The 27,892-nt window shown below is 48.4% G+C and overlaps 1 pseudogene across 1 annotated transcript; it reads left to right on the top strand.

The window, feature by feature from the left end:
• The first annotated feature begins 7,661 nt into the window (after positions 1 to 7,661).
• LOC306645522 (cytoplasmic dynein 2 intermediate chain 2-like) lies at positions 7,662 to 27,265 on the top strand (annotated as a pseudogene). Its single transcript, XR_013766904.1, has 9 exons — positions 7,662 to 9,560; positions 19,297 to 19,545; positions 23,845 to 23,954; positions 24,380 to 24,537; positions 25,083 to 25,192; positions 25,574 to 25,741; positions 25,883 to 26,116; positions 26,372 to 26,529; positions 26,729 to 27,265. The product of XR_013766904.1 is annotated as a cytoplasmic dynein 2 intermediate chain 2-like (transcript).
• The last annotated feature ends 627 nt before the right edge of the window (positions 27,266 to 27,892 follow it).

The raw sequence follows: 27,892 nt of genomic DNA, 5'->3' as shown, positions 1-27,892 counted from the left end.
CACATATGTGAATTATTTCTTTATGATATGTTCCTAGAGCCAGGTGGATGGTGCACACCTGTAATTCCTGTTACTCTGGAACCTGAGAGGAGGAGGAGGATCACAAGTTCGAGAACAGCCTGGGCACCTTAGAAAGACTGAGTCACAAAATAAAATTAAAAAGCACTGGGAATGTAGCTGAGTGGTAGAGTGCCCTGGGGTTTCAGTCCCAATGCTGCAAAATAAGTAATAAATATGTTCCCAGAACTACAATTGTGAAGTGAAAAAAAAATATGTAAAATGGTAAAAGCCTAAGATTTGGGGGTTTTGGTGTTGGGGACAGAACCCAGGTCCTGTTAGGTAAGCACTCTATATCTGAGCTGTAGTCTCATCCCTTTCTTTAATTTTTTTTTCTTTTCTTTTTGGTGTACTTGGGATTGAACTCAGGGGCATTCGACCACTGAGCCACATCCACAGCCCTATTTTGTATTTTATTTAGAAACAGGGTCTCACTGAGTTGCTTAACGCCTCGCTGTTGATGAGGCTGGCTTTGAACTCGTGATCCTCCTGCCTCAGCCTCCCGGGTCACTGGGATTACAGGCATGCACCACTGCGCCCGGCTCCTTTCCTTAACTTCAGACGAGGACTTCCTAAACTGTGGAGGTTGTCCTTGAACTTGTGATCCTCCTGTCTCAGCCTCTTGAATAGTGTGCATTTCAGGTGCGCATCACCTGCTCAGCCATAATAATGGTTTTTAAAATATTGCAAAATTGTCCAGTTGCTTCCTACAGTGCTAGAGTATATTTTACTGAGCCTGGTCCCATTCTCTGGACTTCATATTTGGTAGGTAGAAAATATTACTTCAGAGTTGTATTATAAATAAGAGTGAACAATTTTTAGTATGCTTTTTGATTGATGATACTTCTTTTGTAAATGGTCCATTCATGTCAATATTCCCAATTTGGGCAAGTTTTTAAATTTGTAAGTGTATTTTACATAGTAAGCATATAAGTAATCTCTTTTATATACTGCAAAATATTTTCCCTTAGGTTGTTATTTTGCTACTACTTATTGTATTTTTTTAAAATACTTTTTCAGTTGGAGATGGACACAATCCCTTTCTTTATTTTCAATTGGTGCTGAAAATTGAACCCAGTGCCTCACACATGCAAGGCAAGTGCTCTACTGCTGAGCTACAAATGCAGCCTCTACTGGTCATTGTATTTTTAGTGGCTTTTAAGTTGGGGATGGAAAGCTACACCCCTAGCCTAAATTGTCCTTTGTCTTTATTTATTTATTTATTTATTTATTTATTTATTTATTTATTTATTTATTTATTTATTTATTTATTTATTACTGGGGATTGAACCCAGGGGTGGTCTACCACTGAGCTACACACCCAGCCCTTTTTATTTTGAGATAAGTTCTCCCTAAGTTGCTCAGGCTGGCCTCGAACTTGCAATCCTCCTGCCTCAGCCCCCTGAGTTGCTAGGATTACAGGTGTGCACCACCACACTTGGCCTAAATTGCGCTTTCCAATTTATAACCCAACTGAATTCATCTTGGAATATAATATGAGGCAGGGATATACTTCATTACATTTAATTTCATCCATATTACTTCACCTATCACATTCTCCAATAGAATTGGTGCTACAATTCATAATGCAGACTAAAGAAATATGGGAATTATGTATTTAGAAAACATCCGTCAACCTTAACCATCTTTATTCAGTTGATCAATATTTATTGGGTGCCTATGTGCCAGGCAGCAGTGATTATGATCCATGACTTGAATGAAATACACATGAAGTCTTCCCCAAGGAGCTGGCATTAGGGCAGAGACCTCAAGGAAAAATGGAGTAGGCACTATGAACATCAAAGGAAGAACATTCTAGACAGAGAAACAGGAAGGCAAAGTGCTAAGGCAGGAATATGTTCTATGACGAACAAGAGATCTGGTAGTTAGGATGGGATAGATGGTGGGAGATGAGCTTAGAGTGTTGGAACTTTAGGTCTTGTAGGCCTCATTAGCGTCATAGTGTCTGTAGGTTTTTCTATTTAGGGCATAAAATATCCAAAACTGATTAAGAAATGCCTGTGTCCTAAGACAATATTATCCACATCAAAAACTTTATTAGAGTTGGACATGGTGGCACACACCTGTAATCCCAGCAATTTGGGAGGCTGAGGCAGGAGGATTGCAAGTTTAAGGCCAGCCAGTCTAGGTAACTTAGAGAGAACCTGCCTCAAAAAAAGAAAAAAAAGAAAAGAAAAAAAAGACTGGTGATGTAGCTCAGTGGTATAAGGCCCCTGGGTTCAGTTCCCAGTACAAACAAAAAATAAAATATAAAAAGGGCCAAGGGGGCTAGGGAGATAGCTCAGTCAGTAGAGTGCTTGCCTTGCATGCACAAGGCCCTGGGGTCGATCCCCAGCACTGCCAAAAAAAAAAAAAAAAAAAAAAAAAAAAGGATTCAATCCCCAGTACTACAAAAAAAAAAAAAAAAAAAAAAAAAAAAAAAACCTTTACTAGATATGAATAAAATTATATAACACCTGAGGAAATGGTACAAATAAATCTACTGGCAGAAATCAGCCAAGTCTAACAGAGGTCATTAAGAGTGAATTGGTGGAACCAGGTGATGAAAATGTTCTACAGTTGATTGTGGAGATGGTTGTGTAATTCTGAGTATACTGAAAATCCTAGAACTACACGCTTTAAATGGATGAACTGCGTAGCATATGAAGTATGTCTCAATAAAGCTGTTAGAGTTAAAAAAAAAAAGAAAAAAGAATGAATCGGAATTCCAAGTAATGTGGATATACATTATTTTAGTTAGACATAGGTTTTAGTTTATACAGAGTATTTGTGAGGAATTTTCTCTTTAAAAGATGTGATTCCATAACATTGTACATATATTATGTGTCAATTAAAAAATAAAATAAAATAAATATGGGTTAGGGATATAGCTCAGTGGTAGAGCAGTTGTCTTATGCATGAGGCCTTGGTTCCATCCCAGTACCAAAATAAGTAAATAAAATTAAAATCTAGCACAGTGGCACATACCTATAACCCCAGCTACTGGGTATGTTAAGCAGGAAGATTACGGATTTGAGGCCAGCCTTGGTAATGGACCAAGACCCTGTCTTAAAACAAAGTTTAAAAAGGACTAGGGATATAGCTCAGTGGAAGAGTGTCCCTGGGTTCAAGGCCAAGTACTCCCAAAAAATAAAAAATAAAAATTACATACACACACGTACACTCACGCTTCAATCAATTGGGCACAGTGGCACATGCCTGAGGTCCCTGCTATTCAAAAGCATTTCATGAGCCTAGGAGTTCCAGGTAGCCTGGGTGACATAGTGAAACCCAATTTCACAAAAAAAGAAATAAAAAATATGTCTGTGTGTATACATAAATTTCAATCTGTTCCTGGATTTGCTATTTAAGTGAATTATTGTCTATGATTCCCTAGTATCAATTCTACTTTGTTTACTTAATTACTTTTGGTACTGGGGACTGAACCCAAGGGGTGCTTTACAAACATGAGGTATATTCCCCAGTCCTTTTTATTTTTCATCTTGAGACAGGGTCTGGTCAAGTTGCCCAAACTGGCCTTTAAGTATAATCCTCCTGTTTTGGCCTCCTGAGTTGCTGGGATTACACACGTGCATCACCATGCCCAACCCATTTCACATTCTTTAAATTATTTCACTCAGACTATTTCTCCCTTTCTCTCAACCGTTTCATTTAGGTACAATTTATATACCATAAATTTTACCTTTTTTTTTGACCAGGCATTGAACCCAGGGGTGTTTAACTACTGAGTCACATCCCCAGCCTTTAAAATGTTTCTGTTGTCGTTGTTTTTTTTTTTTTTTTTTTTGAGACAGGGTCTTGCTAAGTTGCTTGGGGCCTTTCTAAGTTGCTGAGGCTAGGCTTGAACTTGCAATTCTCCTGCCTCAGCCTCCCAAGCTGCTGGGATTACAGGTGTGTTCCACTACACCTGACCAAATTCCAAATTTTACTCACTTTAAGTGTACAATTCCCTCTGCCTTAAGCGATCAAGAAGTTGCTTCTTATCTCTCTACATTTGTCCTCTTTTTTGGGGGGAGAGTGGTACTCTTTTTAAAAAAATTATTACTATTATTATTATACTAGGGATTGAACCCAAGGTTGCTTAACCACGGAACCACATTCCCAGGCCTTTTTATTTTTATTCTGAGACAGGCTTGCTAAATTGCTGAGGCTAGCTTTGAACTTGTGATCCATCTGCCTCAGCCTCAGGACCCACTCAGATTACAGATATGTGCCACCATGCCTGGCCCTTTTTATTTTTTATTTCAAGACAGGGTCTCACTAAATTGTCCAGAATCTCCTTAAACTTAGGATCCCCCTGCCTCAACCTCCCAGGTCCCTGCAATTACAGGTGTGCACTATCATGTCTGGATTATCATCTTCTTTCCCACCCCACCCTCCCTCTGCATAGTAAAGAGCATCACCTGTCAGTATGACTGTATGCTGCCTCCTCCTCCTCGTCTTCTTCCTCTTCTTCTCCTTTTCTTCCTCCTCCTTCTTCTTGGTACTAGGGATTGAACCTAGGAGTACTTTACTACTGAGCCCCAGCCCCAGCCCTTTTTATTCTTTATTTTAAGACAGGGTCTTCCTAAATTGCTGAGGCTGACCTCAAACTTTCAATTTTTCTGCCTCTGCCTTCGTAGTTGCTGGGATTAGAGGCATGTGCCACCGTTCCTGGTGTGTATCCCTGTGCTGCTGCTGCTTCTTTTTTTTTTAGTTGGTGACAGAGCTTTATTTGATTTATTTATACGTGGTGCCAAGGATCAAACTCAGTGCCTCACGCTGCCAGGCGAGTGCTCTTCCACTGACTCACAACCCGGCTCCCTATGCTTCTTGCTAGCCCTTTTCATGCTGAAAATATTTATTTGTACAAAGTAAATTCTCTGTAAATTCTGAGAAAGTAGAGCTGCTTGGTGGTGTAACCCACTTCCAAGCGTGACACACAGTGGGTGCTAGATAACCATTTGCTGAGTGAGTGAATGAATGAATGAACACAGAGCTGGTAATTGAACTCCAGGGCTGATCTGGGAAGCCTGCCTATGTGACTTGAAAGCAGTATCAACTACCTTGGAATGTCATGCAATTTTCCTCTTCCAAGAAGATTCTATTTGACTAATGCTAGGTTTATTCAAAGTAATTCTGGAATTTTCTTGGGTAAGTGGGTCTTAAACTTCAGAGCATAAAAGGATCACCAGGGAAGTTCCAGATCCACCTTCAATGTGATGAATTTGTAAGGTTGTCTGAGTTAAGGGAAACTATGTTGCTCATAATTTATTCTCCACTCTGGAGCTTGCAATCTTTTGAAAATACAGTTAGGGCTCAGGGTGTAACTCAGTGGTAGAGCGAGTGCTTAGTGTGTTTGAGGTGCTGGGTTTGTTCCTGAGCATAGAAATAAATAGTCATGTGTTATTTGAGGTCGGGGGGACATTCTGAGAAACATACCATTAGTTGGTTTTTGTCATTGTGTTAACATCATAGAGTGTGCTTCACAAACCTGGATGGTAAAAGGCAATCCCTCAACCTGGCTTCTTGATACAATCAAGATTTGAAAAACCAGATAACAGCTAAACCAATTAAAATAATGATAAAAGGCATGCTATTATTTTCTGTACATAATATAATTGCATGGGCTATACTTTTTTGGGGAGGTATTGGGGATTGAATTCAGGGGCACTTCACCACTGAGTTATAGTCCCAGCTCCCCTCCCCCTTTTAAATTTTGAGACAGGCTCTTGCTCAGTTGCTGATGCTGGGCTCAAACTTGGAATCTTCTTGACTCAGCCTCCCAAGCTGCTGGGATTAAGGTGAGTGCCGCGGAGCCCACCTGTGCTACATCTTATAGGACTTGCAGTACCATTGGTTTGTGTACACCAGCATTACCACCAACAGCGTGCAAGTTGCACTAAGATGTTCAGATGGAAGTTGGATGCAGTGGCATGTGCCTGAAGTCCCAGCTACTCAGGAGGCTGAGTTGGGAGGGCCACTTGAGCTCAGAGATTCTAGACTAGCCTGGCTCACATAGCAAGACCCTATCACACAAAATATAAGTACATAAATAAATATGTTCTTTTTTAAAATTTAATAAGTTGTATTTGGATTATATTTCACAAATACAGTACAAAGTAGAAATTATCTGGCAAATTGTGCATTAGGAGAAATGGAAAGGGGCCCGCCATTGCAGACTGAATAAATATGTTCTTATAGCTCTTGTGTCACCAGGCCATAGAAAATTTTCAGCTCTGCTATAATCTCATGGAACCACTAACATATATGCAGTTTTTTTACTTTCAGGACAGGGTCTCACTAAGTCGCTTAGGGCCTTGAGCTTGTCACCCTCTTGACTTAGTCCCCCAAGCTGCTGGAATTGCAGGTGTGTGCCACTGTGCCCAGTGGATTTCTCTTTTTGCAGCCTCAGTCCAGAAGCCCTCTCCTGCCAGACACCCTTCCTGCTCTCCCAACTGCATGAGGGGCTCTTCACCTACAGCTCACATATTGTACTGATTTGTGTGTGTGTGTGTGTGTGTGTGTGTTACTGAGGATCAAGCCCAGGGGTAGGGGTACTCTGCCACTGAACAACATCCCCACTGTTTTTTTTTTTTTGAGATAGTGCCTTGCTAAGTTGCAGAGGCTGACCTTGAACCTGTGATCCTCTTGCCTCAGTCTTCTGAGTAGCTGGAACTACAGGCAAGTGCTACCATATCTGGCTACAAACTATCTTATTGTAGGTCATCCTTGAGTTCTTTAAAGGCAGAGGCAGTCACAATCCCTGATATATAATTGGTGGCAACTTGTGGGAAGACTAAATTTATTTGGATGGTCAATCATATATGTGTATTTATTATGTATGTATGTGTATGTACATACAGTTGTACCTTAGTATCCATAGGGGACAGGTTCCAAGACCTTTTGAGATTTCAAAATCAGTAGATACTCATGTCCCTTGTATAAAATAGCACACTTGGGTGTAATGGTGTACTCCTCTAACCCCAGCTACTCAAGGGCTGGAGATGTAGCTCAGTGGTAGAGGGCTTGTCTAGTGTGTGTAAGGCCTGGGTTCAATTTTCATCACCTCAAGAAAAGAAGAAAGAAAGAGAATACACCTATATGCAAATTCCATTTTACAAAACTTTAATCTTTGGCAAATATTTTGCCACATTTCAGCATCTATACATTAACACTTTCAATGGCCATCTGAGATTCTGTACATGTAATAAGCAACCAAATACCTACTGTTCAAATAATTCACAAATATTTAATAAACACCTATTGAATGCCAGGAGTTTGCTTGGACATTTAGGTTGTCTGAAGTACTTTGATTTTTTTTTTTGGCAGTGTTAGGGATTGAACCAAGGGTCTGGTTCATGCCAGGCAAGAGCCCTACCACTCAGCTATACCTCCCAGCATGTCTGCAGCATTTTACTATCATAAAAATAATACCATCATAAATGATAGTATCTTTGCTGAGTATCCTTGGGGCTCAATATCTGTATCTACAATTGTTTTTGTTTTTCTACAGTACTGGGGATTGAGCCCAAGGGCACTCTACCCACTGAGCCCTTTATGTTGTATTTAAAAAATTTAAAAAAAAATATTAGTTGTTGATGAACTTTTATGTATTTGTATGCAGTGCTGAGAATTGAACCCAGTGCCTCACACACGCTAGGCAAGAATTCCACCCCTGAGTCATACCCCTCGCCTTGGCCATATATCTTCAGTGAGTTGTTTGTGACATTGAATACCTTGGACTAGCCTTCTGTTACTGAAATGTTCCTCCTCTTGGTTGAACATAGCAGGCTTCTTCCTGGACTCATTTTTCAGCTAACAAACTAAAGCTAGCGAGGTACTAACCCTGCCAAAACAGGACAAATTTTCCTCCAGTCTTCAAGTCCAGATCTCCCCACTCTCACAGCCTTGAGCAGCTGCTTCTTCTTCTTTTTAAATTTTTATTTTTAGTTGTAGATGTACACAATACCTTTATTTTTATGTGGCGCTGAGGATCGAACCCAGTGCCTCACACATGCCAAGCAAGGGTTCTACCTCTGAGCCACAATCCCAGCCTCTTGAGCTTCCTTATGAGTGTTGATTTTTTGGAATCTTTGTTGTTTGCAAATTCTTCTTAGGCTTAAGAGGGCCTCACAAGGAAAATTTTGTCTTGCTCTACTTTCTAAGATGTTTTTATTTCAGTTTTTCCAGTGTTGATAATCCAATTTATCTTGAGGTTCTTGACTGGAACAGGATCCTAATGAGGAGGACCCTGTCGCTGGGTGATGCACAAGGAAGTAGAACTGGCTGGTTTTCATCTCTGAGATTGGAAAGAAAGAGGCCCAAGAGACCTAGCTAGGGGATTTCTGCCCAGAGGCTCAAAATGTAGCTTTGGGATCAGGCCAGCCAGAGTGGGATCTTGGGACAGTTTCATCTCTGACCATTCGCACCCTCATGGGACAGATATACAAATAAAAGTTGAGTTGGGGCGACTGGTGTAGAGTTCACTGATACAGTGCTTGCTTAGCATGCAGGAAGCCTTGGATCTACCTCCAGCACTGCAAAAGCAAAAAAACAAAAACAAAAACAAATAAAAAACCAGTTGCTTGCTCAGGGTGAGAACATAAAGATAAATATACATAATGCCGCGGACTCCTTGCCTGATAACTGGTGCGTACCCAGTAAGTGAGCACACCCCCCATCTCCAGTAGTTATGTCTATCGTTTCGGTTTAACAACTATTTTTAGTATACTTCCTCATCTTCCTCATTTGGGCCTCCCAACTTTTCAACCCAACTCGGAATTCGCGTATGCCTGTTTTTCGTCGTCATTCTATTCAGGAAGAAACTGAGGACAAGAGGATGAGCAACTGGATTCAGGATGGCCGCCAATCGAGCAGCTTGGTTCTTGCTCTGCCGGGAGCACCGGGCAGCTCAGGCGGCTCTGAGGCCGCCGCCCCCTTGCCGCGAGGCCCGTGCGGGCCCAGGCGCCCGCAGGCTCCCGCAGACCCTGCTCTCGCCGCCTCTGCGCCAGGCCGCTCAGCGCCATCTTTGAGCCTGGCGTCCGTGCTCACTTCCGTCCTTCACTTTCTTCAAGAGAGGCTGCGCCTGCCCCAAGATGTCTCTTTTGAGAACAGGGTATCCAAAACCCAGCCACGCTTGTCGCGCCAACTGGGAAGAATCACCCGCTTATTTTTCTGCTGGGCCTTAGGGAAGGCGCTGTGACCGGTCCAAAAATGGCGCCATCAGTCTCACCTTCCCTGTCTTCCGCTCCTGGAAGCGCGGGGAGCGAAGGTCACATCTGACTGCGCCGGCGCGAGAGGGCGGGGTCGTCACCACGGCAACGTGCGTGTGGCCCAGGCCGCTGCGCCGGGCGGGAAGCGCGGGTGCCGTGGCGCTGGCGACCGGCGGGACTGCAAGCGCCGAGGGGCCCGGGCGCTCGGGGTCGCTGCAGGACGAGACCCTGGGCGTGGCGTCGGTGCCCTCGCAATGGAGGGGCGTCCAGGGCATCTGCAGGGAGACGGTGAGGGCGCGGACCTCACGCCGGGCGGCGCGGGCGGAAGGCCGGGGCGGAGCGCGACCGCCGGAGGAGTTTCTGACGTCCCACCGTTTTGTTCTTATGTTTTAATCCGCAAAAACTGACAGGGGGACGCTCCTGGACCAGGCTTTCATCGAAAGCAAAAACTCAACAACTCTCCGAGGACCCCATGTTCTGAAGGGTTTTGCGCGAATGACGATGTTAAGGCATTTCAAACTTTCTCTCTCTCTCTTTCTTTCTCTTTTTCTTTTTCTCTTTCTCTCTCCCTCTTTCTCTCTCTCTTTCTCTTCCTCTTTTTCTTTCCTTTCTCTCTTTTTCTTTCTCTCTTTCTCTTTCTCTCTTTCTTTCTCTCTTTCTCTTTTTCTCTCTCTCTTTCTTTCTCTCTGTCTCTCATTCTCTCTCTCCTCTCTCTCCTGCTCGGTGCAGACTTTGTGCGCTTGACACGTGCTGGATCCTCAGCGAGTCATGTCGCTCTTGGATTTTTCGTGGGGCGGTTGCAGAGGACAGAATATAAACCGTATATGTAATAAATAAGTTATGAGTGTTTTAGAAGGGGAACAGTGCCATGGACAACAAGCAGCGACAGAGAGACTGTTGGGGAGCAGGAGGGTGGGTTGCAAAGTGAGTCTCCTGGAGCGAGTGACATGGAGCAAAGGCTCATAGGAGAGTTAGCCGACGTATGTACTGCGGTAAAGCAGAGCAGGCAGAACAAATGACAAACTCAAAGGGCCTGAGCTCTTGGTTGATCTGTTTGAGGAAGAAGGGAAGAGTGGTCCCAGGTGAGGTCAGAGGGTAAGGAGGGGCTTTGCAGATCATTGTAAGGATGTAGGTTTTTCACCTGAGTGAAAATGAGCTGGGTTGGAGGGTACTGCATGTTTCCTAGAAGAGAAAACTCAGATTGTTGAACCTGCAGATAGCCTAGGTCTCACCTGTACCAGTAGTGTTTCTTTGTTGCTTTTGAGGACATATGTCTTTCTGAGTGAGGCCTAACAATCTGCAGGTGTCAAACCAGGATCTGATGTGGCTTCCAAGCATTTCCACTGTGCCATGCTGTGTAGTAATGGTTCTAGTTAAAAGCAAAGCCATGGTCATTTTAGCTCAATCTGCCCATCCAATTTACAGGTAAATGTATGAATCATGCACTGACATTTTCAAAATACTCAAAATAGCTCTTGCTTGCTGATGATTCAGATCTTAGAAGATTCCAGGTTGGGAATCATTTATTCAGTCTAACACCTTTTTTTAAATTTTTTCAGATAATGAGATTGAGGCTTGTTAATTTTCTTGTAGCGAGAGTTTTAAAGCTCATGCATGGTGCACACTTGTAATTCAAACTATTGGAAAGACCGAGGCAGGAGGATGGCAAGTTTGAGGCCAGCCTGGGCAACTTAGCAAAACTTTGTTTCAGAATTAAAAAAGCCTGGGGATGTGACTCTGGCACAGCTCTTGTCTAGGACGCATGAGGTCTTGGGTTCAGTCCCTAGTATGGCCAAGAAAAGTTTTAAGCAATCCTGACACTTAGGGTGTAAAGACTTGCATCATTACCACCTGTAATCCTGAAGGAAGCTGAGGCAGGAGGCTTGAAAGTTTGAGGTCAGTTTGGGCAACCAGAAAACCCAAAAAGGGCTGGAAAGGGCATGGCTTAGTGGTAAAGCACCCCTGGGTTCAATCCCTGGTAGCAAAGAAAAAGAAAGGTTTGCATTCGTGAGGTGATCACTGATTAATTTGAGCCATAGGCACTCCTCTGCTGTTCTTTTGAAGACTGTTGTGTTTTACAAATGCTGCAAGGGCCAGAAAAAGTAGTAAGTTGCTTTGCTTTTTCCAAATTAAGTTTTTTTCTCTATAACAGTGATTTATGCCCAAAATTTAGAAAAATCTGGAGAGGCAAAAAGATGAGTAAAAATCACCCTATCATTTTGTTCCCTGGCCATTTGATTTGTCTTACATTGGTCCATCTTCCTCTTTTTTTTTTTTTTTTTTAATTAATGGAATCATACTGCTTCTTTCCTTTTTCTTTGTGGTGATAGGGATTGAACCGGGGGTCTCGTGCATGCTAGGCAAACTCTGTACTACTGGACTAAATCTCCAGCCTTGTGCATAGTGTTTTGTGAACACATTTTTTTTTCCATTTACTACATCCTGAACATTTTATGTGTTTAAAAAATTTTATGGGGAATTATGAGGATGTAGTTCAGTGATGGAAAACTGACCTTGCATGTGGAAGGCCTGGGTTTGGTTCCCATCATTGCAAGAAATAAGAAGTAAAATAATTTTTTGTTTTTTAAATTTATTTTTATATAACCAATTCCTTTCTATGTTTCCAATTCGGAGTTTCCCCCTTTTTTTTTTTTTTTTTTTTGTACTAGAGATTGAACCCAGGGGAACTTAAGCATCCCCAGACTTTTTAAAACTTTTGTTTTGAGACAAGGTCTCGCTGAGTTGCTTAGGGCCTCCCTAAATTGCTGAGGATGGCTTTGAAATCTCAATCCTCCTGCCTCAACCTCCTGAGAGCTGCTGGGATTACAGGTGGATGCCACTGTGCCCAGCCTTAGTGTTTTTTTTTTTTTTTTTTTTTTTTTTTTCAGTTAATCCTGTAAGGAGTTGTAACTAAATTTTTACATGTTTTTTTAATTTGGTATGTTCCTCTGGAAAAGTGGAACATCAGTCTTTGGTTGGTTGGTTTACATAGCAGTGCAATACTAGAACATACCTCTGTGTTTTAGTTATGGATCTTTTGTGTGTGTGTTTGTGGGGGGGGGTACTGGGGATTGATACCCAGGGTCCTCTACTACTGAACTACATTCCCCAGCCTTTTTATCTATTTATTCAGTTTTTAGTTTGAAACAGGATCTAGTTAAGTCACCAAGGTTGGCTTCAAATTTGTGATCCTGCCTTAGCCTCCAAAATACTTGGGATTACAAGTGTGTACCACCATGGCTATCTCAGTAATAAACTAAAAAAATACATATGTTAATAGTCTGACTTTTCTTACCTCATACTGATCTGTTTACAGATGGACAGGTCCTGAGGCTTGGTTTCAGGTGGAGTTTGGGTGCAGATTCTTATTAGAGGCTTGGCCTGGGCCAGTCATGTGATCACTCCTCTGCAGAGTGGCTGTTGTTAAGAGTCTTTCTTGTGGATTAATTGAGATTGCCAGTCACAAAGCAATTTGAAGGCCCAGTCCTCTTCTTGTGAAGGGGCTTCTGAGTGTCTGAACTGCAGGCCGCTAACCAGCCCCTCCCTGCTTCAGTGTGGTTGATGCTGGGTTGCCCTGGAGAGTTGTGGAAACACCTGTGTTCAATGTGCAGCAAGTCTAGCTTGGCCGACAAGTGGTGTGACCTGGGAATCTGGTTTTAGAAAAGCTCCTGAAGTGATTCTAGTGTGTAGTAAAAGTTGACTACTAATTTAACACAGCCTGCTCTCCGAATTGTGATTCACATTCTATTGGAGTGTGTGGTACCTTTAAAAAAATGGTAAAATACACATAACTCTTTTTAAAATTTTTTATTCTTTCTTTTTAGAAAATATTTTTAGTTGAATATGGACACGATACCTTTATTTATTTATTTTTATATGAGGCTAAGGGTCGAACTTAGTGCCTCACACATGCTGGGCAAGTGCTCTACCACTGAGCCACAACCCCAACCCTAAAATTTTTATTTTTTTTATCCTTTTATTCGGTTTTTTTTTTTTTTTTTTTTTTTTTTTTTTTGTTGAAATTTTTTATCCTTATTTGTTTTTTTGAGATGGAGTTCTAGCTATGCTGTGTAGGCTGGCCCCAAATTCCTGCACTCAAGTGACCCTCCCACCTCAGCCTCCCAAGTAGCCTGGACTACAGGTGCTACTGAACCTGGCTATTTTAATCACTTAACTTTATTTATTTTTTTAGTACCAGGGATTGAACCCAGGGCTACTTAACCACTGGGCCACATTCCCAGCCCTTTTTATTTTGAAGCAGGGTCTCACTAAGTCGCTGAGGCTGGCTCTGAACTTGTGGTCCTCCTGCCTCAGTTTCCTGAGCGACTGGGGTGACAGGTGTGTGCCGTGGCGCCTGGGTCTTTTAAGCAGCTTCAGGTGTGCTCTTCAGGCCCAAGTGCCTTCTTGGTGCAGCCATCCCCACTTTCTAGCTCCAGGGCTTTTCTTCCCAGTGGGGTGTGTCTGACAATCGGGGCTGTCTCCCAAGGTGAACTCTGAACTCCCTGAGGGCTGGCAGTGGGTGTCTCCTATTAGGCAGTCTCCCAGGAAATGCTGAACTGAAGTGTCCTTCCTTGGTGGGCCTGTGCTGCTCGTCTCCCCATAGGCTCCAGTGGGCCTGAGGTAACCTGGCTGCCCTTCCTCATCCTGGCCTCCTGAATCTTTGGCCTGTTTGGGTTCTGCAGTGTTTGGCACCCCCTGCTGGAGTGTGTCTATTTTTAAGCCGGACCCTGTGGCTTCAGGGAGAATTAAATCTGTGATTCTCAACTATTTCGAGTGTCTTTATTTTGAGACAGGGTCTTGCTGAGTTGCTGAGGTGAGCCTTGAATTTGTGATCCTCCTGCCTCAGGCTCCTGAGTCTTTGGGATTACAGATGTGTAATACCAGAGCTGTTCTTGGATAGACAGTTTTATACTATACTAGGCTTTTATCACCAGGCACATAGAAGAGGTTCAAAGACTAAGAAAGTACCCGGTTAGGCTGACTTTCAGCTCCGTGTCATCCTTTGAGTAGTTGCTGTCCTGATATACTCAAGAGGCAAGTTCAAGTAAACAGGAGGCTGTACCTCGAATTTGGTTCAGCATCACCTGTTGCTCTTAAGTTCTCATGTACACTTCACACCTGGGACAGATCTGGGGCAGGGCCTTTGTTTATTTTGGGGGGGTGGGTACTGGGGATTGAACTTGGGGGCACTCAACCACTGAGCCACATCCCCAGCCCTATTTTATATTTTATTTAGGTTCTCACTGAGTTGCTTAGCACCTCACTTTTGCTGAGGCTGGCCTTGAATTTGCCGTCCTCCTGTGTCCTGACCATATGCAGGCCTTTGTGTGCCCACAAGCTGGTTGCACTGTGCTGAGTGAGGTCAGTTATCATCTCTGCTCCTGTCACATCTAGTTCCTGGATGAGTACACAGGCCTAGGAAGGGGAAGAAGGTGGAGAGCCATGTGTGGGAGCCAGGGACCCTGAAGAGAGAGGGAATTCTGGAAGGAGAACCTGAGGCCACCGAATGGCATGTCTCTGGTGGACTGTCCTCATGCATTGCAGGACCAGGTGAGTAGGAGTGGCATTCAGAAGGGGTGGGGCTGTAGCTCAGTAGTGCTTGCTTCTGCAGGGGCCTGAGTTCAATTTCCAGCATGCCAAGACAAAAAACAAAAAACCCTACCCTCATGTGCACATTATATATACCGCCAGCCCAGGATTAAAGGGCAGGCCTGAGCTGGGTAGTGTGGGGCATGCCTATAATCCCAGCAAGTTCAAGGCTAGGCTCAACAAATTAGCAAGGCCCCGTCTCAAAACATAAAAGGACTGGAGATGTGGCTCAGTGGTTGAGCACCCTTGGGTTCCATTCCCAAGGAATGGAATCAGAAAAAAAAAAAAAAAGGGCAGGCCTGAGAAAAGTGACCCCCAGGGCCTTGGCCACCCAGTCTCATACAGATTAGGGTCAAGCCCACCCTCATCTGGCTGCTGGTGAGCAAAGCCAGTTAGCTCCACCCACACCTACTGGATGAAACTGGAAGTGGAAGGAGGAGAAGCAGGTTGTCTTTTAGGCAATGTCTGGGTGATTCTGGCTGCTGGTCTAGAATGGTCTCAGCTCACTGCCCACTTCGGGGCTGGTGTGTGGCCCAGGCTGCTTGGCAGGGCGACTTGAGAAGCCCGAGGCTGGCTCCTGAGTGCTGGTGTGTGGAGTGAGGGAGCTCTGCTTTGGGGCACATTGACTGGCGCCCTCTCTCTGCATTTCCACACTTGCTGGACAGGCTCCACCCCCAATACCTAGCAGATCTTAGAAGTGCTGTGTCTTACAGCTGACACACGTTAGATTTAGATTTCCCCAGGGAACTGTTGTTGATTAATTGGTATGTTTTACTATTCAGCACGTTCTAAAATTAAGGAAATCTGGAGTGCATATTCTTTTTTTTTTTTTTAGTTGTAGGTGGACACAATACCTTTATTTTGTTTTTTTGTGGTGCTGAGGATCGAACCCTGGGCCTCACACATACTAGGTGAGCTCTCTACCATTGAGCCATAACCTCAGCCCTGAGTGCATATTCTTTTTTTTTTTTTTTTTTTTTTTGGTGCTGTGGATCGAACCCAGGGCCTTGTGCTTACAAGGCAAGCACTCTACCGACTGAACTATCTCCCCAGCCCCCTGAGTGCATATTCTTAATAAGAAAGTGACTGACTGGGCTGGGGAGATAGCTCAGCTGGTAGAGTGCTTGCCTTGCAAGCACAAGGCCCTGGGTTCAATTCCCCAGCACTGAAAAAAAAAAAAAGAAAGAAAGAAAGTGACTGCATTCTGCTTAGGACTTGGGCCTTTGTCCCATTTTGACACTGTGGATGGGCTTCCAGGCGGACAGTGTGGGAACGGCCCACTCGGGTCTTGTTTGGCCTTCCACTCCTCACTTATTTAACCTTTGCCGCTGAGGATGCAGAAGGGCCGGTGCCCTCACAGCATGCCCTGGGGCCCTGGCAAGGCTGCATGCCTGGCTGGAGGCTGGTGCTCTGCCCTGACGAGTTGCTAGAACAGCTGACCAGAAAAACCAACCCAAACCGGCTCGTGGCAGACACTCTGGAGGTTTCCCGGGACCTTCTCAAGGAAGTATGACTGGTCCCAGAAGAGGTAGGAAAGGAATCTAGAAGGCTCTGGTGGCCTCCCTCCATTTCCTAACTCTGCTGTTGTCACGTCCTCTGAGCAGTGCATGTGACATTCTGGGGTCCTTCGCGGCCTGAGGCCCTTGGGCAGACAGCTGCACTTCAGGCTGCAGAGGCTCCGCTTCCCTCTGGAAGCCGGGCTCGGAGCTGGGAGTCTCATGGAATTACTGTTTCCTTTTCTCTCTGCCAGGCTATCCAGTGTGATGCCCTGACGTCCTGCAGGCTGTGTCCACCAGGACAGCCCTCAGACTCAGGAAGAAGCCAGGACCCAACTCGCCCTGAATTCTCCCTTGAACTTCCCAAGGGGGCCTTCTGGGGCTTTACCCTTGACACCATTCTGGGCCGGGGCCTTGGAGCTCATCCCCAGGGACATCAGGATGCGGGAAGCTGACTTAGTGTCCCAGAGAGGAAAGAGAACAATGTGGCTTCTTACCAGTTCAGAGATTTGTCACTGGGCTGTGTGTGTGTGCCCGTGCACCGGGGATGGCACCCAGGGCCTTGCGTGTGCAGGCAAGGGCTCTACCACTGAGCTGCATCTCCAGCCCTGTCCCTGGTTTCCGTTTTTTTCGGCATGAATTCTCATGTCTTGGCATTTATTATTTGCATGGATAATGAAACAACAAGAGATTATTACTAGAGATCCCTGAAAACGGTTGCCCTCCCTCTGGGCATTTTTACATGAGCTCGTGGTTTTATGTTCATTTCAACATTAAGACAGTTGTGTAATCTTCCCTGGGAAACACTGACATATATGTGGTGTGAATAACGGCCAGGGTATTGGGAGAAATCCCTGTGCCTGGGAGGCAGCTGTGTTGTGAGGCCAGTTGTATTCTCTGGAAAGACTGCAGGCTCCAGTTCATGGTGATCCCCTGTTTGCTCTCTGACCCCGGGGGAGAGGGGGGTATTTCTCTGTGCCTCAGTGCCACTGTGAAAATGGTGTTCACTTCATGGTGTGGTTGTGAGGGTGAGTAAGATGAGGAGTAGGCCGGGCCCTGGGGTGTAGCCTGTAATTCCAGTGGTTTAGGAGGCTGGGGCAGGAGGATCACAAATTCAAGGCCAGCTACAGCATCTTAGTGAGGCCCTAAGTGACTTAGCGAGACCCCTGTCTCAAAATAAAATGGGCTGGGAATATGGCTCAGTGGTAATGACCCCTGCCCCCACTGGGTTCAATCCCCCGTCCAAAAAAAAAAAAAAAAAAAAACCCAAAGAACAAAGGAGCTGCCAGGGTTCTCTTCTTGAGTTGGCCCTCACGTCCGGGGACATGCTGATAGTGGTTCTCCAGGCAGCCCCTCTGTTGTTACCTGGCTTCCCCAGCCCATCACAGCCTTTCCACACTCCCTTGCAAACGTCTCGACACCCTGTGTCCCGCCTTCACTCCTGTGCCCTCCTCCCCTGGGTGCCTGCCCCACCCTGCATGCCCCCTGAGCATCCAGAGAGGCTGTAGGTTTTTTGACTCTCCCTGCTAAGGTGGTCTGTGGCTGGCACCCAGCAGGTGCCCACTCTTCATGGACGGCCCACCACGTGCAGTGCCTGCCTCTGTCCTCTGAGCTACCTGAGGTTTTCGTTGCCTGGTGCTGGAGCCCAGGGCCTTTGGTGCCAGGCAGGTGCTCTGCCGCTGAGCCACACGCACCCCTTTTCTCCCCAAGGCTCTGCTCTGGCCCCTTTGCCCCAGCCCAGTGCCGTTCCCCGCTCTGCCTGGAGGCTCTCACTCCTTCGCGGCTCAGCCGAGTGCTGCCCTGACACCTGCTCCCACCTTCCCATCCAGACGGCTCCCCAGCAAGTCCCCCAGTCCCACCTCTGCACGCACTGAGCACTGTTTGCTTTGGGGACATTCCCATGTTACTTGTCCCTCCCTCTCCTGCGGAAGCACAATGTTTCCTGTTCTGTGCTAAGCACTCAGGGCCGAGCTAGGTGGTGCTCAGTGAGTGGGCTTTCGGTCTTGTTTAGTGAACATCCATGTGCCAAGTGTAAGTGCTGGAGTACAGAAACAGGTGGGCCCGGCTCACCAGGAGATGCAGTGTGGCGGGTGAGGAGGGCGTCTTTGCTGGGTTTGCTGGGTGCTAAGGAGAGCTGCCTGCTTGGGGCCAGCCCCCTGCCTTCCATCTCAGTAAGATGGGCCTGGCTCTGCTTCTGTGCCTATGTGAGCCTGTGCATGGCCCTGTGAGCGGAGCCTCTAGTCGACGACGGTGACCAGGGCAGTTACTACCCCCAGAGTCTCCGTGTGTGTGTGTGTGCGTGCGCGTCTAAGGGTGGCTGACCTCTCCTCTGATGTGCCGTCACAAGGAAGTGGACACAGGTGGCAGGATGGAGAACAGCCACGGGGGGACCCATTCTGCCTTCCATCGACTAGCTCGCCACAGAAGCGCCTGCTTGCCTTGATCACGTGGGTGTGAGGAAGGCATCCTATGGGAGGGCCACTGCCGATGGAGGGAGCGAGGGGTGAGTCAGTGGGGATCTCAGGAGGACAGGCCCAAGGTGCTTGCTGCACAGCTGCTGCTGGCACTGGATGCCGGGATTCTTACAGCTGCCAGCATCTTTAGATAAGGGCACTCCTGCATCAAATGGTCTCACCGAAAGTCCTGGGGCAGCCCCTCACTGGCCACCTTGGGTCACATGGCCACCCCTGACCAATCAGGCTGGGGAGAGTCTTCTGATTGGCTGCCTGAAGGTCACGTCTTCATTGAACATAGGGTGGGGGGATCATCTCCAACCCAAGCCACACAGCAGTTTCCTCCTAATCCGTGAGGGACTAGTTACAAAAGGAGGGGACAGTGTGGGCACAAAAGTGATCGGAGGCCCAGTAACTGGAAAGGCGAGGGTGCTGGGCCATGGGAGTACAGCTGGGTAGTGATGCTGGTTTTGCTCTCCATCTTAGAAAAGTTGCCAGACAGCCAGCATTGCCACTGCTGAAGCATCTGCCCAGGTCCGGAAGCATGCAGATGCCCAGGTGCAGACAGAGGCCCCTGTGCCAGTTCCTGTGCTGCCTCTGTCCCAGCATGACACCTCGCGGCTGGCAGCCTTTCTCCGGAGGGTGGAGGCCATGGTCATCCGAGAACTAAACAAGAACTGGCAGAGCCACGCCTTCGATGGCTACGAGGTGAACTGGACGGAACCACAGCAGACGGTAGGGCTGCTGGGCCTGGGCCGTGCCCCTGCATGTGGTCCCCCAGCTGGTTTTAGGTCTTTGAGTTGATGCACCCCAGTAGCAGTAGTACTGGTACTGACCAGTGTTCCCCAAGCTCTTTCTCCAGGTGCTACCAAGTTTTGTTTTGTTTTGTTTTGTCATTTTTTTGCTACTTGGGATTGAACCCAGGGGTGCTGTGCCAAGAGCTACAACCCCAGGCCTTCCTATTTTTTATTTTGAGACAGGGTCTGGCCGAATTACTGAGGTCCTTGGTAAGTTGCTGAGACTGGCTTCAAACTTGTGATCCTTCCAAATTGCGGGGTTTACAGGCGTGTGCCACCATATCCAGCCTGAGCTAAGTTTTTTTTTTTTTTTAAACTTTATTTATTTTTATGTGGTGCCGAGAATCACACCCAGGGCCTCACAGGTGCTAGACAAGCGCCCTACCTGAGCTACGTTTTTTGAGAACAAATCATTGTTCTTCACTGGTGCCTGGGAATAGGTGCCATCAGTCTCTCTGTACCTTCTGGCCGGGGAAATGGACACCAGAGTGGCAGCCAATTTTCCAGGATGAACAGGCCCGTCAGTTTCATTCCCCACTCATCCCTCCTCTGTCCCTCCCCTGACCCCCTTCCTCCCCTTCTTTTTATTTTTATTTTTTGGTGGTTACTTAACCGATTTTAATAACATGACATAAAGCCCCTAAACTTGATATAGTTATGTAAAATATGTAGATCAATACTTTTTTATTTTTTTGGTACCAGGGATTTAACACGGGGTGCTTAACCACTGAGCCACATCCCCAGCCCTTTTTATATTTTATTTTGAGACAGGGTTAGGCCATCCTCTTGCCTCAGCCTCCTGAGCCCCTGGGATTACAGCTGTGAGCCCCTGCACCTGGCTTGTATACTCTTTTTTTAAACATATAAAATAAGCATGTGAAAATAGGCAAGTTTCCATTAAATAAGTGAAGTTTAAAAAGAGAAAGTTTTTCTTTCCATGTCATTTGAAGAAGGGAAATTGTCATTCTAAACAATATTCAAGTTTATTAAACAGAAAAATATAAAATGTCTACCTTTCACCACCGTTAAGATTTATTTTTGTTGCCAAATTTTATGTATAACTGAACTTTCAAATCTGCTAACACCCACTGAATTGATTTCACTTCAAAGGCATCAATTTCTTCTTGCAAATTTTTCTTTGCTTCCTCTAACATTTCCTGTGATTCCTCTTGAGAATGGCTCAGGAAACATCCCTAGTTTGATAAGGTATCATTAAGCCGCCATCATCTGCAAGCACGATGTCATCACAGGCATCTTTTAAATTTTCAAGATCTTTCTTCCTGTAGCTCCGTGATGCTACTCAGATTCTGTACAGATTGGTTTGTCTTTTGCTGATCTTTAAAAGTAACATTGAGGGGCTGGGGCTCTGGCTCAGTGGCAGAGTGCTTGCCTAGCCCATGTGAGGCACTGAGTTTTGATACTTGGCACCACATAAAAATAAAATAAAGGCATGCTGTCCATCTACAACTACCAAAAAACAACAAAACAGAACAAGTAACCTTGACATTTGCAGCTACCTTCTTCATGGTGGCCTCCATCTTAAGCCACACCATCAGGTCCTTTCTACCTTTTCTTTGAAGTATCTAAATTTTTAAGTCTGAACACCTTATTTAGATATTTGTGTGTATGTGCATGTGAGCTGAGGAAGGAGCCAGTCTCACGCATGGTAAGTCTGCTTTAGCACTGAGCTACACCCCAGTTCTAGTTATCTAATTTTTATTTACATTTTTTTTTTTTTGTGGTGCTGGGGATCAAACCCAGGGTCTCACACATGCTAGGCAGATGCTCTACCAATGAATTATATACCCAGCCTGATACTTAATTTTTAATTATAAATCTTTTCTGACTTTTGGAAGCAGTGCATATCTTCGTAGGCAATCCAGTCATTGCGGATATGTGGAACCCCCATACAGTGGGCAATGCTAGCCCACAGATCTTTGGAGTTTTTCCTGTGCTACAGACATGTAGCTTTTCTCTTGTCATCAGGTACCTTTGAACTATGAGGGAGAGTGTGGGGAGCCATCCTTATTTAGCAGAATCGGACTAGGTTGAGCCTCATGGCACAGAGGCCTGACTTCCCGGAACTGGCAGATAGGGAAGTGTGTCCCAGATTATGGGGCGGGGGGATTGGCACTGTGGGAGTGGTTCCTGTCTGCTTCTGCGATAGTCCCCCTACATGGGTCCCCTAACTCCACCCTGTCCTGTTCATCACAGAAGAAGTTCCTCCCGTTCAGAGCCCCTTTACCTGTGTGTCTATAAATAAAAAAGAGTTGGGCTACTGCATGTCGTTAGAGGCCAGAGCTGGTATGGCCAGACCCATCGTGCCCCCTCTCATTTAGGAGGAGTATTGGCTCTTGTGTGTTTATCGATTAGATAAGTTTATGGGTAATTGATTGATTTATAGCCAACACCATCCTCCGGCAGTTAACCCTTTTCTCATCCATGAGGGACTGGCTGAGAGACCCCCCACAGGAGAGCACTTTCTGTTTTGTTTGTGACCCTTTGTTGTGGTTTGCATATGCGTGTCCTCTGAAAAAGCTCGAGAATGTTCATAGATTGAGGACTGTGACCTGATCAGTAGGCTGATCCTTTTGATGAGCAAAGAGCTTGAATGGATTACTGGTTGGTAACCAGGCAGGTGGGGCCTGTCTTTGGAGACTGTACCCTGTCCCTGAATTCTTGCTCACAGGCTCTCTATTTCTGGGCCGCCATGAGCTGAGCAGCTTCACCTCTGCCCGGCCCTTCCCCATGATGTTCTGCCATGTCAGACCCCCAGCAGTGAAGTCGCCCACCATGAACTGAACCTCCGAAACTGTGATTCCCAGATAAGCTTTTCCTCCTCTAAGTTGTTCTTGTCCGTTATTTGGGTAGTGTTGATGAAATGCTGACACCCTTCCCCTCACCAGAGCGTTGCTTGGTTCCTTTTGACTTTCTGTCCCACTAAGACACACCGTCGTGTATCTGGGTCTGCTGGTGCTGCATTGTCTAGGCAGCAGCTTTGCGTCTAGAAGTTCGTGTTCCAGTGACTTGTGGACAGGTGGGAGGTTGGGCTGCATCATTTGAACAGTCGTGGAGTGTGCTGGTTTCCTGACGGCCTCGTGTCATAGCCATTCTCTAACGTGGGGCAGAGGAGTGCCTTTAAACCTGGCCATGACCTGGCCAAACTACAGTGAATCCCTTGCCTGATGACTTTTTCTGGTTTTTTTTTTTTTTTTTTTTTGCGGTTCTGGGGATCCAACTCAGGGCCTTGTGCTTGTGAGGCAAGCACTCTACCAGCTGAGCTGTCTCCCCAGCCCGACTTTTTCTGTTCTTGAGCCAGTCCTTGTTTGTTCCCCAAAGTGGATTGGTATCACGATTGGCGCTGGTGCTGCAACCCAGGACTCGTGCGTGCTGGGCAGGCACTCCACCATGGAGCTACCCCCAGTCTGTTTTCTTTTGTTTTTTCTCCCCTTCCTCCTTCCCTTCCTTCCTTCCTCTTTTCTCTCTCTTCTTTGAGCCCAGGCGTGCTTGAACCACTGAGCCACATCCCCAGCCCCTTTTATTTTTTGAGACAGGGCCTCACTAAGTTGCTGAGGCTGGGTGGGACTTGCTATCCTCATGCCTGAGCCTCCCTAGTCACTGGGGTTATAGTTGTGTGCAGCTTTGCGTACACATTTCTTGCATTTGGAAGCTTTTGTCCCCTTGGGTCTGTACCCAGGAGTGGAATTCCCAGGTCGTGAGCTCTTGGGAGCCTTCACTGTTTTCTCTAGCGGCCACACCATGGCTTTGGCAGTGGGTGGGTGCTCACTGTGGGGTTTCTCATAGACTTTGGATTCTTACACTGGGAGTTTCCATACCTGGGGGCAGGAGGGTAGAGGTGGGAAACAGGTATTTGGTGGCTACCGCCTTGTGTGCATCCTTTGTGACAATCTCCTTTGCTGCTCCAGCATGGTGGACTAAGAAACAAGATGCTAGGGCCTTTAAAGTGCGTGTGTGCGCGCGCGTGCGTACACGCCCCTTGGCTCTGTTCTGGAGCTGACATCTGCCTCAGATCTCAGGCCCTGCCTTCCAGGTTCTGGAAGGATCCTGTTGGGAGAGATGCCACGATGAAGGCCTTATGTTTTCCTCCAGGACTGGGCTGTGGACTTGAATAGCTTTTAGGGCCTTGGGCTGCTCATGCCCAGCTGGGGTTTTTCACTGGTGGCTGTGAGGCCACCTGCTGGAGGGCTTTGTGGCTTAGGGTTGTGTTTCTCTGCAGGTGTCCTGTCTGCATACCCTGGGCTACCCCCCTGCTCAAGGGCAGGGTCTGCATGTGACCAGTGTTTCGTGGAATGCCACCGGCTCCGTGCTGGCCTGTGCATACGGTCGGTGAGTGACAGCTGGGGCAGGCAGTGGGCAGTGGGAGGCCCCAAGAGCTCAGCCACCTGGGGTCTCCTTGAGATGGCCCACACAGTGTTGGCACTGGGTTGGTGGGAAAAGCGAGAGGAGGGGGAGGGATGGCGAGCCCATGCCTTGGGCCCACCTGTCCCCTGGGCAGCTGTCCTCAGCCTGTCTCGGCTTCTTGCCAGCTGTTTCTCTGGTGCCGTTCCTTGCTGACCAGGGTCCCCGTTCCACCACTGCACAGTCCTGTCTTCAGTGTCTGGGGACCCTTTTCTAGAGAACATACTTAGGGTGTCCTAGAGGAATCTGCCACTTGGACATCCAGAGTAGTGTGCCTGGTGTGGAGGGGACGGTGGTGAACCTGGGGTTAGTGTGTGGAGCCCTGGGAGCGCCTTGGGCATGTCCCTCCGCAGGCTGGATGATGGGGACTGGAGCACACTCAAGTCCTTCGTGTGTGCCTGGAACCTGGACCGGCGAGGCCTGAACCCCCAGCAGCCGTCGGCGGTGGTGGAGGTGCCCAGTGCCGTCATGTGCCTCGCCTTCCACCCCACGCAGCCCTCCCACGTCGCAGGTGAGCCCCCCGCCCGCCCTGGCCTCCTTCCTTCCTGGGCTCTGCTTCCTGCCCTGCAGCCGTGCGTTGGCCTGCCAGCCTCTGGGCCTGGCTAGTGCAGGCCGCCTAGAGGAGACAGCAAGCGTGGTACCTGGGTGTGGTCTGGAGTCGCGGAAGCTCTCTGGGGGCACACATGTGGTGTGGAGCCTGGCAAAAGGGGCATCTCTGGGATGGGTGACATGGCAGCTGGGCAAAGGCAGGATTGGAGGCCCAAAATGGTAGGCACCCTGGGCAGCTCTCAGCTGTGATAGGAGCCGACGTGTGCTGTAGGGGTGGTGATGCTGGAGGGAGTGAAGGGCCAGGCCAGGGGCCTCAGCTTGCTGTGGGGCAGGCACCCTGGGGTGCAGCAAGAGGGGACTGAGTTTGAGGCCTGGGGAGCCAGGACTTCCCCTTTGAGGGCATGATTTTTAGGGAAGGGACCTTTGGTCTTGGCTCCAGGAGCTTGGGTGGGGAGTGGGAGCTGGGCTGTGGGAGTGCCAAGCTGATGCCCGGCGTGGTCCCCACAGGAGGGCTCTATAGTGGCGAGGTGCTGGTGTGGGACATGAGCCGTTCTGAGGACCCTCTGCTCTGGCGCACAGGCCTGACAGATGACACCCACACAGACCCTGTGTGCCAGGTCAGCATGTGGGAGGTAGCCCGCAGGGGGACAGTGACGTCCCACCTTCCCTGGGAGGGAGTGGGACCTTGGGCCGAGAGGGGAGGAGTTGGCAGTTGGACATCTGCCCTGGGCAGTCTTGGAGCTCCTGTGACATGAAGCACTTCTCCGCCAGTGGGAGCCCCCTGGGGCCTTGTGGCTGTTCCCAGCCTCCTAGGCAGGCGCCGCATAGGAGATGGCCCAGTGGGGTCTGGGACTGGGGAGGAAACTCAGAACCCGCCAAGTCTTTCCCTGGGTGGCTAAGCTGGCTCCAGGGCCACCCAGAATTTCCCCTCTGCCTGCTTTTTTTCCCCTGGAAGTGGGACACTGGGGCAGGCTGGAGACATCCCCCCATCATCTCAGGTCATTTGGCTGCCGGAGCCTCGGCACAGCCATCGCTTCCGGCTACTGAGCGCAGCCGCGGACGGGAAGGTGCTGCTCTGGCAGGGGGCTGGCACAGGCCAGCTGCAGCTCGCCGAGGGCTTTGCCCTGCTGGTCCAGCAGCTGCCACGAAGCACCAAGCTGAAGAAGGTAGGCAGCCTGAGGGACTTTGAGAGCTGGGAAGCTGGTGGGCAGGGCGCGGCCGCAGCCGCAGGTGTGGCCAGTGCGCCCTCCTCCAGGTCAGTGTGCGGAGGCCCGTGGCTCTGACCCACTGCTGCCCTGTCTCCACAGCCTTCGCGGGGGTGAGACCGAGGTGGGCGTCACGGCTGTGGCCTTCTCCAGCTTTGACTCCAGCCTTTTCATTCTGGGCACGGAAGGCGGATTCCCACTCAAGTGTTCCCTGGCAGCAGAAGAGGTGGCCCTCACGCGGATGCCCAGCTCCGTGCCCCTGCGGGCCCCAGCACAGTTCACGTTCTCTCCCCACGGGGGGTCCCGTCTACTCTGTGAGCTATTCCCCTTCCACAGGTACGGGAGGCCCAGGTCCCACCAACCTACAGCCCGTCAGGCCACGTAACAGAACTGCTTTAAGCACCTGCATTCTGCTCATTCCCCATTTGAGTCCTAGGGACTGTCCCCTTTGCTGAGAATTCACCTGTTTTGGGGACCAAGGGGGCTTTTCATGAGCTGAAAGCTTAGGAAGAGTCTGGTGGCAGGGGCCGGGCCCATAAAAGACACCCAGGCCAATGCCCTTGCCCCCTCTCTGCCCTGCGTTCCATCTAGGAACCTCTTCCTGAGCGCAGGGACAGACGGCCACATCCACCTGTACTCCGTGCTGCAGGCCCAGCCCCTGACCTCGCTGCAGCTGTCCCACAAATATCTTTTTGCAGTGCGCTGGTCTCCTGTGCGTCCCCTGGTTTTTGCAGCTGCTTCTGGGGAAGGTAGGAAAAGGCCACCATACCTCTAAGTGGTGTTACGGGCACAAGTGAGACCTGGATTTGTGTCGGGGGCATTGTGTGGATGACTGTCCTCCAGAGATCCCAACTGCAGCCCAGTATGGGGCAGGTGGGCAGAACCGAGTGCCTGCAGCAGCCTTGCTTTGAGCTGTGGCTTCTCATGTCTACCCCTCTCTTCCTGCAGGTGACGTGCAGCTGTTTGATCTCCAGAAAAGCTCCCAGAAGCCCACAGTGTCCATTGTGCAAACCCAGGACGGAAGCCCCTGTCTACTGTCTGGAATTCAACAGTCAGCAGACCCAGCTCTTGGCTGCCGGTGACGCCAATGGCACAGTGAAGGTGTGGCAGCTGAGCACAGCATTCACTGACAAGGGCCCCGAGAAACAGAAGACCTGGACCAGCTGGCAGCGGAGGTGGCCACCTGAGGGCACAAGGAGCAGTGGGGACAGGTGTCCCCATCGGGGAAGCAGTGGGGTGAGTGGTCGAGCGGTTTGATGTCAGCTGAATGAAGAGGAGCAGAGCTTTTGGGGGGGGGGGGGAAGAGGCAAGTCTTTTATTTGTCTTTACATGAAAACAAATGTGGGGGAGGGAGAGAGCACAAGAAGGGAGCGAGCTGGCCGCTTGGATTTTTTCTATGTCGGAATGAGGGCAGCCGGCTCAGGCGTGGAGCTGGGTCCCCACAGCAACCTGGTGATTGTGACTGACCAGAAGCGGTTTATTAAAGCACCATTTTCAACTAAGTCTTACCCAAGCTAAGCACAGGCTGTGGTCACACTGGGAAGGAACACTGTCCCGAGAGCACAGAGGAGTCGACATGCAGCGGGGCCCTGGCGGGGCAAGCGGTGGGGGTCGGGCTGGCGGGGGAGCAGAGGGTCAGTCACAAAGAGTGGAGCGGGTGAACTCGACGTAGTCGAAGGCGGTGGGAAGTTCGCGGCCCTTGCCGTCCACGTAGGGCTTCATGTGGGAGACGCAGTAGTCCGCCTGTTCCCGGGTCAGGTTCTGGAGGGAGAGACGCAGTTGGCTCAGCCCACCTGCCAGCCACAGCTGGGGCCAGTTCTCTGAGCAGGTGCAAGGACTTTGGCTCAGTGATCTGTGTTTGTAAATGGGGTAAAACTCCTACACCCAGCGCAGGGCAGGCTCATGATGGGGAACTGTCGCCCTAGACTACCACAAAACAGGCGTCGCTTTAGTTGTCTGCAGACACTCCCTGTCCCTCCCACAGCCGCACCTGGTAGAGCTCCTCCTTGGTCACATAGGGCTTCCCCCTCCGAGCTCAGGGCCCGGAAGGCACTCTCGATCTCCTCGCTCGACTTGACGTTCTCAGTTTCGCGGCTGATCATAAAAGCCATG

This window comes from Sciurus vulgaris (assembly GCF_902686455.1).
Source record: "Sciurus vulgaris genome assembly, chromosome: 15".
NCBI classification, from domain to species: Eukaryota; Metazoa; Chordata; class Mammalia; order Rodentia; family Sciuridae; genus Sciurus; species Sciurus vulgaris.
This window is presented reverse-complemented; position numbering and strand designations above follow the sequence as displayed.